General features: G+C 42.1%; 1 protein-coding gene across 1 annotated transcript in view; it reads right to left on the bottom strand.

Moving 5' to 3' along the window:
* Positions 1–14,164, bottom strand: part of DOCK4 (dedicator of cytokinesis 4) — a 503,583-nt gene that overhangs the window by 335,039 nt on the left and 154,380 nt on the right. The gene's annotated exons all lie outside the window — the stretch shown is intronic.

Here is a 14,164-nt window from a genome sequence, read left to right as displayed (position 1 = left end):
TTAGGTGGAGAGCAAATGTTTTGAGAATGATGAGGGCAATGGATGTACAAATGTGCTTTACACAATTGATGTATGTATGGATTGTGATAAGAGTTGTAGGAGCCCCTAATAAAATGACTAAAAAAAAATTATGGGCCTTGGTATCTATCTAGCATAGTCTCTGGCACAACACAGACACTCAGACCTTATTTTTCTCTGAACTTGTCCCTGTACCTATTCTAGTTCTCCTCTATCCAGGGAATTCACTATGATAAATGAAATCTGACACCTTCCCCATAAAAGGAAGAGTCTGCTCCTCATGTTCATTTTCTACCAGTCTTATTTTGTCTAAGTTTTAAGGGAAAAAAATAAATGTTCCCTGAACCGTGGCAGTGACTCAGTTGCCATCCAATGCTAAGGCCACTAAGTTCGCTCCCTGACCTCCAAGGAGCTGTACACAAACCAGAACAATCCTACACACTGGGTTCACTCGCCTGGTCCCCCTTTCAGGATTCTGTGTAAGCCACGTAGGTTACGTAACATGATACTGCCACTGAAAGAAAGACTTTGGGGTACTGAATTTCAACTGGCCTTCCACATTGCCAAACAACTCTCTAGGTGGGTAGAGAAACCCAGGGCAGCCGTGGCTGTGAATGACTTGGAAAACCAGAGGAAACTTTTTAAAACAAAAGCCAAATGTTGGACTACTTGGGGGACTCACTTAAAAAAGAAAAGTTTTCCTCCAATGCATACTTCCTCTTCAATATTAGCTTTTCACCTGGGGAAAACTACTACTGTAGTCTCGATTCCCATGTTTTATCAATAGAGAAGTCTAGATTAAGAATGCATATGTTGACAAAACAAAGTGTGCTTTCTACTTCCTTAAGCGTTATAATCCTCCAGGGGCAGTTAGTTCTCATACTGTCCTATAGGATGGCTGTGAGTCAGAATCGACTTGATGGTAGTGAGTTTGTTTGTTTGTTTGTTTGTTTGTTTGTTTGTTTTGTTTCGAATTAAAAGATCGCTTGATTGGGGGCTCTTACAGCTCTTATAACAACCCATACATCAGTTGTATCAAGCATATTTGTACATATGCTGCCATCAGTGAGTTTGGTTTTGGAAGGATAACTAAAACCCAAATTCAGCACCTAGAATACCTGCGGGCTATCTTTGGCTCAGTATTTCCAAATTGTAATATAGGCTTACGTGAAAATACGAATAAATCTATGGACTTGAGCGTTCATTTTTAGCCTGATAATTTGGATTTGGGATCTACAAGGTTTTTAGAGTAAAATATGGTCATTGCCTACAATTGGAAAAAAAAAGACAGCATTTGGTATTTATTTATGTATATTGCTAAGAAAAATAATGAAGTACTGCTTTTTAAAAAATCACCCTTTGTTCCTAAGATTCGTTCCAGTTTATTTCTCAGATCTATTTTTAAAACTTTCTAAAGCATAGGTCTAGATAGATGCTTGCTTTTAAGTGAATTACCTGGCCATTCTTCCTAGGCTGTCTTAGTCCAGAGGTCTCTGATTCCGTGAGCATCCCTGCTGTTATTGAAGGTGCTAGTGGCATAGTTCCCAGCATCATAGCCACCCACAAGCTGCCAAGGTGTAATAAACTGACAAGTGGGTAGAGAATATCTATCTCTTGATCAACTAATCTATTATTTGATAGTTATGTGGCTAGTTATCACATCGAACAATTAGTAGGATACTTTAAAATAGTTGGCATTATTTAAATTCAGGGTTGGTGGGAAGAAGTTGTCAAGAAGGGTTTTGTGGTAAGTCGGGAGTTCATCAAGGCTGGATTTTTTGTGCAGCAAGGGGGAGAAGAAGCAAGAATCACTGCTCTGGAAGGGGCTGGACGAGGGGAGTTTAGAAAGGCCTGATAACAAAAAAAAAAACCCTTTGAAGGTTCTGCATACATGTTATTTGAACTTTGTAGATGGAGAAATATGAACATTAATGACAATAAGTGATATTCTTTTAAATGTTTTATTTTATGGAGTGAAGAAGTCATACAGAGTAGAGGAGTTAGAAGAGTATTTAGGCCGACACCTTTTGATGTTAGTTTCTGAAATAACATACCTAAAAATAAGTGTGATCATTTTTAGAGAAGCCATTAATTGGTGAGAAGATCAAAGGAAACATTCTCCGATAGTGAAAAACTTAATTTGCACTAGGCTGCATTTTTTTCCATTTAAAAATGTGAGCACAAGAAGGAAAGAGCCTTTAGCACCTCCAAAAAAAACACCCTAAATTATTAATATGAGATAATTTTATATTGTTGCATGAGTTATCTGATGTGGTACTTCTAGTTAAAGTCCCAGTAACTCTCACCCAATGACTTTTTCCTGCACGGGTTGGGGAAGACATTGACATGATTCCTCTGTGAGTAACTGTTAACAAGATTCACTGGATGCCCATGCGTGGGTCTGACATGATCCGTCCAGGAAGCGGTGAAGGAATGCTCTCACTGCCCCCAAAGTCAGGGATAGTGCAAGTCATCTAAACTCCAAGCTCCCTGCGCAGTGAGCCTCCTTGCTAGAGAAGACAGCGGTGATGCCAGAGAAGCCCAGCAGTACCAAGAAGAGCATGAAACACAGTGGTGAACTTCCCAAACCACAGAGCAAGTGCATTGAGGGCACTGGGGCAAGAGGTCAGTTTGTGGGCACTGAACTGGGAAGCTGGACTCACTGACCCAGGGAGCTTGAAATGGCATGCTCTATGGGTATTTGTTAGCACAGCGTTGTTACACATCCCAACTAAGCAATTCCATCCTGAGCATTGCTCACCTGCATGGCAGCCTCCTACCTTCCTTCATAAACTCGTTCATAATCAATAAAGTCTGAGTTCTGTGTGGCCACTGAAATAAATTATAGAATCAAGATTCAAAAAGTGTAAATATTATCTGAATGACAGAGCATAATTGTTAAGAAAATTACCGAGGCATCTTCTTTTTAATGTAAGGAAAAGAAATACTCTTAGCGTCTTCCCAAGTTTCATTCCAATTTTTTCTCAGATGATTTTTTAAATTTTTCTAAAAAGAAGGTCTCACTAGATAGGTAGACACATATGTAGTTATCAATTGATCAATCAGTTAATAGAATATACGTTTCTACCTATCTAGTGAGACCTTCTTATGATCAGGCAATTGATCAATTGATAAAAAGTCAGATAAACAGGTATCCACTATTCTTTGTCAGTTTGTTGCATTGTGGTGTCATTTGTGTTACTTTTCCACCAGTACTTTGAATGACAACAGGGCCACTGATGGTGGAAGCAAGGAGCGTCTAGACTGAGGCAGAATAGGAAGAATGGCCTGGCAATTTACTTAGGACAGCCTCATTTTTCTCTTGTAGATCAACTGGTGGATTCAAACTGCTGACCTTGTGGCCCATTACACCACCAAGAGAACCTCAAGTTGGAAGGCATTCAAAATATGCAATGACCACCACAATGGACTCAAGCATATCACAGGGCAAAAATTTCTTCGGTTGTAAATGTGACTGTCATAAATGTAGTCAACTCAATAATGTAGTACTGCCCAGATTGCTATCTAGAAACATAGTTACATAGGTATCTAGTCTATGCATAGATACAGACATATCTAGTCTGGTACTTTACATCCACTTATATTTGTAAGTTTGTTGCACTGTGGTGGCTTATTTTCAATGGGCTTTTTAACATCCAAATTCTTTCCTGCCTTCCCTTGTTGCTTTTGATTGGAGGGCAAAGGGAACATATACTGTATCATCGATTCCCCGGGTTGTATTCCTTTGAAACCCACTGTAAGGGATATAATTTCAGGTATGCACCTCAGGCTTCTGTTGGGTTAGACCAGTCTTCAACACATCAATTTACCATCTGAATCTTCACATTCTGGTGGACTGCCCTAGCTCGTCCTGAACTATGACCCCCAAAGCTCTGCTGCGTACCCGCTCACAGCAGTGGTGGCTACTTCCATTGCACACTCTTCTCCCCACAAGCCCTTCTGCTCCCCTTCACACATTTCCCAAGTCTTGCCATTAAAACTAAAGCCCAAGGAAACTTGCGTGCTTTACACCAAATATAATGTTTGTCTTAGACTTAACTGACAGAACCTACTCATATGAAGGCAAGTCCCAGTTCTACTTTTTAATTAACCAAATGTACAGAAGTTTGAGGAGCCAAGTGGAAAATCAGTTAAATGCTAGAATTTTCCCTTCCCCAAACACTTACCCAGTGTTTATTCATTTCCATTATTGCTATTTCAAAGGACTCAACTATAGAATGAGACCCAATTCTCGTAACCTGTTCCCAGCCTGGAGCTAATAAAAACACTAATTCTAATGCCCAGCCATCATTCAGGAGAGGCTGTGGCAGGCCATAAACCTAACTAATTATAGCTAGTTTTTGGCAACATGCAAGACCCCAGGGTGCTATTTATATCACCCTCCTCAGATCAGGTTCAAGGGTTTGAAGTTCAAGAGGAGGATAAGGAAGGGATTTCACTGAAGACCATGCTGCAAGAGTACACATAAGGTAGTGGAAAACCAAGTTTCCTCCTTTCGGTTTTATGACAGTGCATGTGGGCATCGCCGAGGATTTTTCTGTAAGCAAACAAACAAAAAATCACTCCACCCGTTCCCTCCCCTTGTTGCTTCCCACTTCATTAAAGGCCAAGAACAAACTGCCTTCTCTCCTAGAGAGAAACAGCATGAACTCACCATAACCCAGCACGGGGTCATCACTTAGCGCCTCCATGGCCATCCAGTCCATTCCCAGCCCAGTGCCACCCTTGAGAGGGCTTCTGAGGCTTTTGGACATCTTTTTGGGAGCACACGACTCCTCTTTCTCCCACGGAGAAGTGGGTGGTTTGAATTGCCAGGCTTCCAGTTGGCCCAACACTCACCTAGCAAAGCATAATACTAAAGTTTTCTTTCCAAACACCCGAAAATACTCTGTGTGTTCTAAAAGATACAGGTATTATGTAAATAGTTTATTTGGAATTTTGCTAATTTTGACACCCAATGGGATTCAATCATTAGATTTTGCAAATCCAATTAGGCACCTCAGACCCTGTGGGGCAAAGCTTAGGCCCATTACTTGCTGGGCCGAACACTCAGAGTGGGGACTCATGCAAGCACTTGAGTTGCAGAGAGTAATAAACCAATAGTTGCCATGAGTTTATGCTTCAAAGTTAAAGTGCACTTTAAAAGGTTTTCAATGGCTGTGACCTTGTGGGTGTAGAATGCCAGCACTTTCTTCCAAGGTAAATCTGGGTTAGTTCCCAGAGAAGTGGGAAATTCCCAAAGGAAAATAGAAGCTTATTCCTGGGAATAGGGGCAAGAAAGTCTCAAGAAGTCATCTTCTGGACTTCTCTACTGTGTGTGTGTGTGTGTGTGTGTGTGTGTGTGTGTGACATCTCAAAGCATTTCTTATGAAATGTTCCACGTGGGGGTACTGGTTGGGGATGGGAAAATATCAAAATGTTATCTATCAAGTCCCTTTCAGCTCATGCCCCCAATGCGTGGCACGACAGACCTGCACTCCATGGGTGTTCAAGGCTGTGTGACCTTTCAGAAGAGGACCACCAGTAGCTGAGTGAGTCACAATTTGCTTCAGCCAGGGGCTCCTCTGAGGCAGGCAGATCAATGGCCTTAGCACAGTGCTGGACAAAAAAAGAATGTCCCCGTGTCAGGATCTGGATCATAAAATACCAAGTCCCTCGGCACGAGGCATGGGGCCAGTTAATTAGTCTGGGGGAGTCTCAAAAATTTGTTAGGAAAATTCCATTAGTTTTTCATTCTCCTCCTCCAAACTACACTCCAATGCTACACCACGAGGCCCATCACTGTCCTCCTTTATCAATCACCACTTCTCCCTACCCAGCCATGAGCCTGGTTCTACAAGTATCCCAGCATTAACATCTTCACCTTCTTGCCCACAACACCCCTGGCTAGCTGGACTGACTTCCAATTTAGAAGGATGTTTCCCTTTTCTAAGCCAGATTCTGAACTAGGAAGGACTGCCCCAAAGTGGCTGAGAAATCATGAAATACGCAATGAGGCGGTTTCAAGTCCTTGGGAAGAGAAAAGGGACTTTCCCAAAAAATCTTGGGTTCACTAACTTCTGCTCTCGAATCTTTATTTAAGCTTAAGTCACACTCACAGAATTATGAATTCAATTTTACTTTATTTTTGTGGAACTTTTCTTGCAAATATCTTTAGGATAATTAATGCACAGGGATGTAAAACAAAGGGGGGAAAATAAAGCAACCAGGGTTACCATCAAGTCAACCCCAACCATGGCAATCCCATGTGTGAGCTTCAGAAAGTTCATGGGGGAAAATGCCATTATCTTTTCATTACATTTTTTCATGAACTTTTTCCTGCCCCCTCATCTGTCCGAGTAGAACTCTGCTCCACAGGGTTTCCAATGGATGAATGTTCAGAAATAGATGGCCAGTCCTTTCTTTGACGTGTCTGAGTGGACTCAAACCTTTGTGCCTTTCTCATTTGTACTACACAGAACTCCACGTGCAGCAAGAAAATGAACTGGGTTTCCAGAGTCCTCCTATTCATTCAAAACTAGTTCAAGTAGTTTAAGAAACACGGAAAATAGGATTTCTTTTCTTTCAAAAGATGAGTCGAAACCAACTGCACTGGTTCTTAACCTTCCTAAGGTCACCACGCTTCAACACAGTTCATGTTGTGGTGACCCCCCAACCATAAAATTATTTTTGTTGTTACCTCATAACTGTAATTTTGCTACTGTTATGGATTTGGAAACTCCTGTGAAAGGGTCGTTCAACCCCCAAAGGGGTCACATTACACAGGTTGAGAACCGCTGAACTAGAGAGGATTGTTTTTGTGCATATTATTATCTCTGTGGGTCTATCTAGATAGGATAGTCAGGATAAAGGATCTGGAGGAGAAAACAATGGTACAAAAGTTTCATGGGGGACATGGGAGAGGGGAAGGTGGGGGGAAAGGAAGTAGTGCTAAAAAACCCAGGGACAAGGGAACAACAAGTGATCCAAAATCAGTGGTGAGGAGGATGTAAGACGCCTGGTAGGGCTTGATCAAGGACAATGTACCCGAGAGGAATTACTGAAACCCAAATGAAGGCTGAGCAAGATGGTGGGACAAGAGGAAAGTAAAAGAAAATAGAGGAAAGAACTAGGAGGTAAAGGGCATTTATAAAGGCCTAAATAAAGGCATATACATAAGTAAATAAATTTATTTATGATGACGGGGAAATAGATCTATGTGCATATATTTATAGGTTTAGATTAAGGTAGCAGATGGACATTGGGCCTCCACTCAAGTACTCCCTCAATACAAGAACGCTTTGTTCTATTAAACTGGCAGTCCATGGTGCTCACCTTCCCGAGACGATTGCTGAAGACAAAGCAGGTGCATAAGCAAATGTGGTGAAAATAGCTGATGGTGCCCAGCTATCAAAAGATATAATTTCTGGGGTCTTAAAGGCTTGAAGGTAAACAAGCAGCCATCTAGCTGAGAAGCAACAAAGCCCACATGGAAGAAGCAAACCAGTCTGTGTGATCATGAGGTGTCAATGGGATCGGGTATCAGGCATCAAGGAACAAAAAATCATATCATTGTGAATGAGGGGGGAGTATGGAGTGGGAACCCAAAACCCATCTGTAGGCAAAACTGGACATCCCCTTACAGAAGGGCTGCTGGGAAAAGATGAGTAAGTCAGGGTGCAGTGTTGCAACAATGAAACATATAACTTTCTTCTAGTTCTTTAATGCTTCCTCTCCCACACTATCATGATCCGAATTCTACCTTACACATCTGGCTAGTCCAGAGGATGTACATTGGTACAGATAGGAACTGGAAATACAGGGAATCCAGGGCAGATGATCCCTTGAGGACCAGTGGTGAGAGGGGCGATATTGGGAGGGTGGAGGGAAGGTGGGGTAGAAAGGGGGAACTGAATACAGGAATCTACAGATAACCCCCTCCCTGGGGGATGGACAACAGAAAAGTGAGTGAAGAGAGACGTTGGACAGTGTGAGACATGATAAAATAATAATAATTTATAAATTATCAAGCGTTCATGAGGGAGGGGAGAGAGGGGCAAAATGAGGAGCTGATACCAAGAGCTCAATTAGAAATAAAATGTTTTGAGAATGATGATGGCAACAAATGTACAAATGTACTTGACACAATGGATGTATGTATGGATTTTGAAAAGAGTTGTAAGAGCCCCCAATAAAATAATTTTTAAAAAAAGAATTCTGATGCAAATCAAAACCTCATTGCAAATGGAAGGAAGGTAGGAATGAATAGGCCTTGACGTCCAAATGTACCCCACGAATTTGTCTACAAAGCCACAGACAGACTAGGGAAGCTGCTCTAAGTCTCCCTGTCCTCAATACTCATTTCTATCGAATCCATTCTGACCCACAGAGATCCTGATCCTGTAAGACAGGGTAGAACTGCCCCTGAGAGCTTTTGAGACTAACTATTTATGGTTGTAGAAAGCCTTGTCTTTCTCTCACAGGGCAGCTGGTGGTTTTGAACTACTGACCTTGAGGTTAGCCCACTGTGTCACCAGGGTTCACCAACAAGAATAGCCCTTAAGATATAACAAAGAGATAGCAAAGGGGACTCACAATGCTGCCTGACAATATGATAAAGCGTTTCCCTTGCCACCTTAAATCAAAGGGGGCTCTGCAAGCATGGGCTACGGATGCAGGGGTGTGGTAGGTGGGGAAAGGGAAAGGCAGGTTAAGTTCAGGTGAGGCTTTTGCTCTTCAATCCCCTTTCAACCACAGCACCTCTGCTCTTTAAATAACTGGCCAGTCTAAGATCAGACAGAATTAAGTGAGTCTATTTTTTTTAAAAACAAACTGACCATCAGGGATAGAGTCAGGTTCCCCAGCTGAACCACTGGCACACAGATGGATATATTAGGATTTCTCTGTACAAATAAACATAGTTTCAGCCTTAAACATGAATGAAGCTCTCCTAATGCGTATGATTTATGTGTCGCTGGTACATCCCCTGAGTCACTTGGGAAGAGACACAAGCGCTAAGTCAGGCATCCATTGGGAGGAGAGGAAATTCTACCCCAGGAAACGTTCCTATGGTCATTCACTTTGAGCACCTAGTGGAAGCCTGTTGAGCGCCTGGGCCTGGCTGAGTGGATTGACAAACAAGAGGACAGAGTTTAAACCGACCCAATGTATAGAAGGGGGAAGTGGACCCAAAAGATTCCTGCAAAGAAATCATGGATTAAGGATAACACTAATAATGCATATGAAAACACAGCCCCTAAAGGGGTACAATTACCATTTACATGGTTTTACGTTACTCATTCGTGTTATAAAAACGGAACATCTAATTTAATCAGAAACCAAGGCAATGGAGCCAAATTGTTCTCTCCCACACACACCCACCCCACAAAATAAAACAAGATGGCTATTTGAATAGGAATTTTATAGCCATTACCATTAAGAGTGAATTGTACCCTAATTGTACCTATGTACTATATATCAATTATTAAAACCAATTATCAAAATAAACTATTAGGTCAAAACTCATTGAACCACATATTTTAAATGGTGAGAGTCCATTGTTAGTAAATTATATTTCATTTTCTTAATAAGGTAAAAGATAGTAAATTACTTAGAGACCAACCTCTAAATCTCTGAATTACAAAGAATTATAAACTAGGGTTAAAAATAATAAAATATATTTAATCACAATCCTCTAAATAAAAATATATTATTATTTTATATGATTCAAAGGAGTTTTCTATCATTAGAAAGTAAATATTCAATAGCTTATTGTACTTTTATCTTATCCCACTAACATGTCTCATTTACTATGAATAATAAGAGCATATTGTATTGCATATGCATTGTAAATAAAAAAATATATGTTGGGATGCAAACTCTTGTATTTTTAACAGTGGGGCTCCACATAACACTAATAATCTAAGAAGTGAAAAATGTTTAGAAAATATTTAGATGGGTACCAAAAGAAGAGGAAATCCAACAATAGAAACGACACCTTTTTCTTTTTATTCTCTCTTTCTCGCTCTCTCCTACCATGGCAAGTTTATTATTATAATATCCATGACCAGGGTAATCTTTTTCAAAATTCATTTTTACAATCTCTACTATAAGAAATAGCATGTCCTCCCATACTCCACAAAGCTTCCAAAAGGAATATGAAGTGATGGCATAACTTAATATGCCTCAGTTAGTTTCTTAATGTGAATTACCTTAGCATAATTCACATTAAATTTCATTTGTGACCTTTCATCTAAACCATTCCGCTTGATTAGAATCTCTGATCTGTCTTTTCAACTCTTTCACAAATGCCTACTACCACAAAGGAAACTATTGGCTAAGTGCATTACCTGCTCCCTGTTTCATTAACCCAATCACGAACACATTAACACTGAGTCCCTTTGGCCAAGACCTTCAAGTAACCAATTCGCAGAGCTTCAATCAGGCAAGAGCTTGATGATGTCTTTCTCTTCTTTCATTTAGATGATGTGGGCAGATCATGAGCAAGACGGTAATACAAAGTAAGCTGAGGAGGAAAGCAATGGAAAGAATGGGGTAAAAAAGCCAATTCTGGAAGGAAGGGGTTGATATGGGTAGAGTGGGGAAATATCAGAGCTGGATTATTTTTCCTCTCTCCACTCACCGAAGAGCAGATGATCCTGGAAAATGGTCTTATGGGAATTAGGAAGTGACCGAGGGAAACTGCAGTTGAAAGAGGAAAGGGAAGTTCTTGCCAAGTCTTTAGGGCAAACCTCTGGAAAAGTTGATTTTGTTGGAAGACTAAATTCTACCCTAAGGACAGACACTGAACCCTTCAGAGTCTGGTCTGAATGTCAGCAGATCCAGAGGACCATGTTGTTTAAGCCCCTCAGCGCTATTCACTTTGGGTCCTTCATAGCCATTTGCTCCATTTGGCTGCTGTCTTGTTAACTCTCGCTATAAAGTTCAGAGACAAATTAAAAACAACAACCACCACACAGTGATATTTTAAAGTAAATGTAACCATCACGGATTAATTAAATTATACTGCAGTATTTCTGATTTTTTTAAAGGGAAAAGAATATTGACTCATCGGTGCCAGAATCAAAAGCCCTGGTTATCAATTACACAATAACCTGCTACCGAGAAGGCTGCTGTTCACACTCACCCAACAGCTGGCTGTGCAGGAGAAAGAGGAGCTGCTCATCTGCTCACCAAGAGAGAACATCTTTAAATCCCCGAGGGGCAGTTCTGCTTTGTCACATGGGGTCGCTATACATTAAAAATGAACTCAGAAACATCCCACAACGCTCCCTTCCACCTGTGATCTGTCACCCTGTATTCTCTTTCCGTTTCATTCAACAGCAAAAACAGATAGACAATTATTTCACCAACCCATGATACTCTACATACGGATACATTTTCATTAGTGTTTCAAAGGAAAATTACCCATAATTACCCAGTGTTTTCATCAGGACTCTTCGGCAGTATGAATGTAATCTCCTAAACCTTCTCCCTCACCAGCCCTTATACTGGCCACCAAATCTCTCCGTTACCTATTAACGAGCAAGAGGTAAAGGGGGTGTGTGTTGTTTCAACTAGAATGTCTACTTCTAATATCCACTGCAATGGCTACACAGAAATTAGAGATAATATTCATAATTTAAAGGATTATTAAGAAATTACAGGTTGTAATGCAAGTGAGGAAAATTCTCAGGATAGACTTGTTCATCAGGACATGTTGCCAAGTTCATTCAGAGCTGCTAATAGATGTCCAAAAGGCATACCACTCTGCTGTCAGCATTGGCACAAAGGTACTAAGCTCCACTTTCAGGGGTCAGCAAGCCCAGCTCTCCTAATTAAGTGGCCAGAGGCACTGCACTCCACAAGCCAGCGTTTCACAACTGTGCCATCACAAAGGGTTCACTGGGGACTTCAAGGTCCAGAGGACACACTCCACTCCTGGCTCTGTGGTCATGAGCTTTCCCCTCTCACAGGGCTCATTGTACACCCAGCAGGAGGGCACTCCAGAGAATCCTGTTCACAATTCTGCACAGCTGAATCCTCTCAGTATCTGCCCCGACCTTCTTATCAGGCCTATGCACAAAAAGGTAGTTTGACAGGAGCGAGAGACTTAGGCTAGAAGAGGCACATTAAATAATGCATTGCCCTTGCAGGGAGTTTTTCCAGGCAAGGAAAATGGCGGTTAAGGAAAGAAACAAAGTTCATGAAAAAGCTGATCATCTGAGTGGAGGGGATCTTTCAGAGCAGTCAACAACTTCATGTGATTGGTGGGTGAAACAGGCTGGTGGGTGAAAAGTTTTGTGGATCCAGTGGCAGTGGAAGCATCTTAGCGCTGGCGTGGGTTTCCACGTGGCTTCTTCAGCACTGAATGTCTCCTCCACATTCAGGAAGGTGAAGCAGAGAGAAAGGATGGCCCACCACTAGAGAGAAGGAAGGGAAGTTCCCAAAATCCCCATGAGAAAGTCATGTCCACAAGGAGGCATCCTCAGAATGTGACCTGATTGATAGGCTAGATTATACCTCAATACCTATTTATCAAGTTGACATGAAATTATATAACTATCACAAGATCCTATGCACAACAGAAGGTAACATCACCTGGTCCTCCCTACAGGTTTTTCTGAGCCCATTGGTGCAGTCCCCTGTGTCAATTCACCTTGTCATGGGTCTTCCTTCATTTGGCTGCCTCTCTACTTCACCAAGCATGATTTCCTTTTCCAGAGACTGGTCTCTCCTGACAACATGCCCAAAGTAAGTTAGATCATTCTTGCCATCCTTGCCTTTAAGTAGCATTCTGGGTGTACTTCTTCCAAGCCACCCTCATAGTGCACAAACGCAGGCACGCATGCACAGTGCTCTCAAAGTCTACACCACTTCAGAGCAAGAAGAAAGAAAATACCTTAAGGGTATTTTTTTAAACTTTTTAAGGGAAAACTGAGTCAATTTCTTTGGTATGATGGAAGGAATTTAGGTCATATCCAAAGTGGTATTGTGGTATTGCTAGATGGATCGCAATACTCAATTAAGAAAACACACAAGCTCAGTGGCCAGTTCATGAAAGAGACTGAACCGCTGGGCAGAGAGAAACTGTACTGCACACTAAGGACCTCCAGCTCCAAAAGATAACCGATTTTCAGCTCCTTGAAGGCAGAATTACAGGGGGAAAGAATCGATGGGCTTTCCCCCTGATTTTGTAAGGAAAATGCGACAGGAAAAGGATGAGCTGAGGCTCAAGCATGCTACGGGCTTCAACAAGTTCTTAGAAATTCTCATCATCATGTAATCCGACTTTTCCACAAACTTTTGAAGTCCGCTCCCCCACCTCTGCCCTACCTGACAATCATTAAAAAACGTGCAGAACCAGACAATGTCCCCGTCTGTTATATATAAGGTCACTGTGAGTCAGCGTCAACTCGATGGCACCAAGCAACATTTCAGAAAACTGGACTCTCTCCAGTCTAAATAAAAGCAAAGGATGGCATATGGACCGTCCGAGCAGTCTGCAGTTATCTTTCCCACGCGGTGATAGTGACCACACATAAGCCAGCATTCCCACTGCATTTCCACAGTACTTGCAGCTTGGGTACAATGGAAAGCCCAGTCTCACATTCAGAAGTGACTGCTAGGCACACTTTAGGGAACAGTACCTCTGCCCCTGCTGGCCTGCCAGGTGCTCTCAAGGACCACAGAGTGGCCCACATGACCAGGCAGTCACAGAACTAACCCACACAGGCCTCGACCAGGAGAAACAGAGACCGCCGACACACAACACCAGAGAAGGCGGTTACAGAAGGCGAGGCTTTGGTTCGCGAGGCAGCTGAAGACAAACACGCGTGCTGCTCTGAAGGGAAGTTAGCGATGTTCCCCACCCACAGAAGGTGGACATGGCTTGAAGAAATGGCACGGAACTCTTCAGCTGGAGGCCTTGTTCAGCACTTGGTCACTGGGACTCTCTCAGAGGAGATAAAGGGACGCTGGCAGTGCGTGTCGGTGTTGTTGCTGTCATCTGCGCTCATAGGGTCCGGTGTGCAACAGAAGAAAGCAGCATCCTGCCCCGTGCCGTCCTCACCATTATCCGTATCTTTGAGCGCACCGTTGCAGCCACGTTTCAATCAGTCTCATCAAGGGCCTTTGGCTTTTTCTG

The sequence above is a fragment of the Echinops telfairi genome, unplaced genomic scaffold (assembly GCF_000313985.2).
Source record: "Echinops telfairi isolate 266 unplaced genomic scaffold, ASM31398v2 ScPeMD7_23;HRSCAF=83, whole genome shotgun sequence".
Taxonomy (NCBI): domain Eukaryota; kingdom Metazoa; phylum Chordata; class Mammalia; order Afrosoricida; family Tenrecidae; genus Echinops; species Echinops telfairi.
The sequence above is the reverse complement of the archived record's forward strand: the minus strand, read 5'-3'. Positions and strand labels throughout refer to the sequence as shown.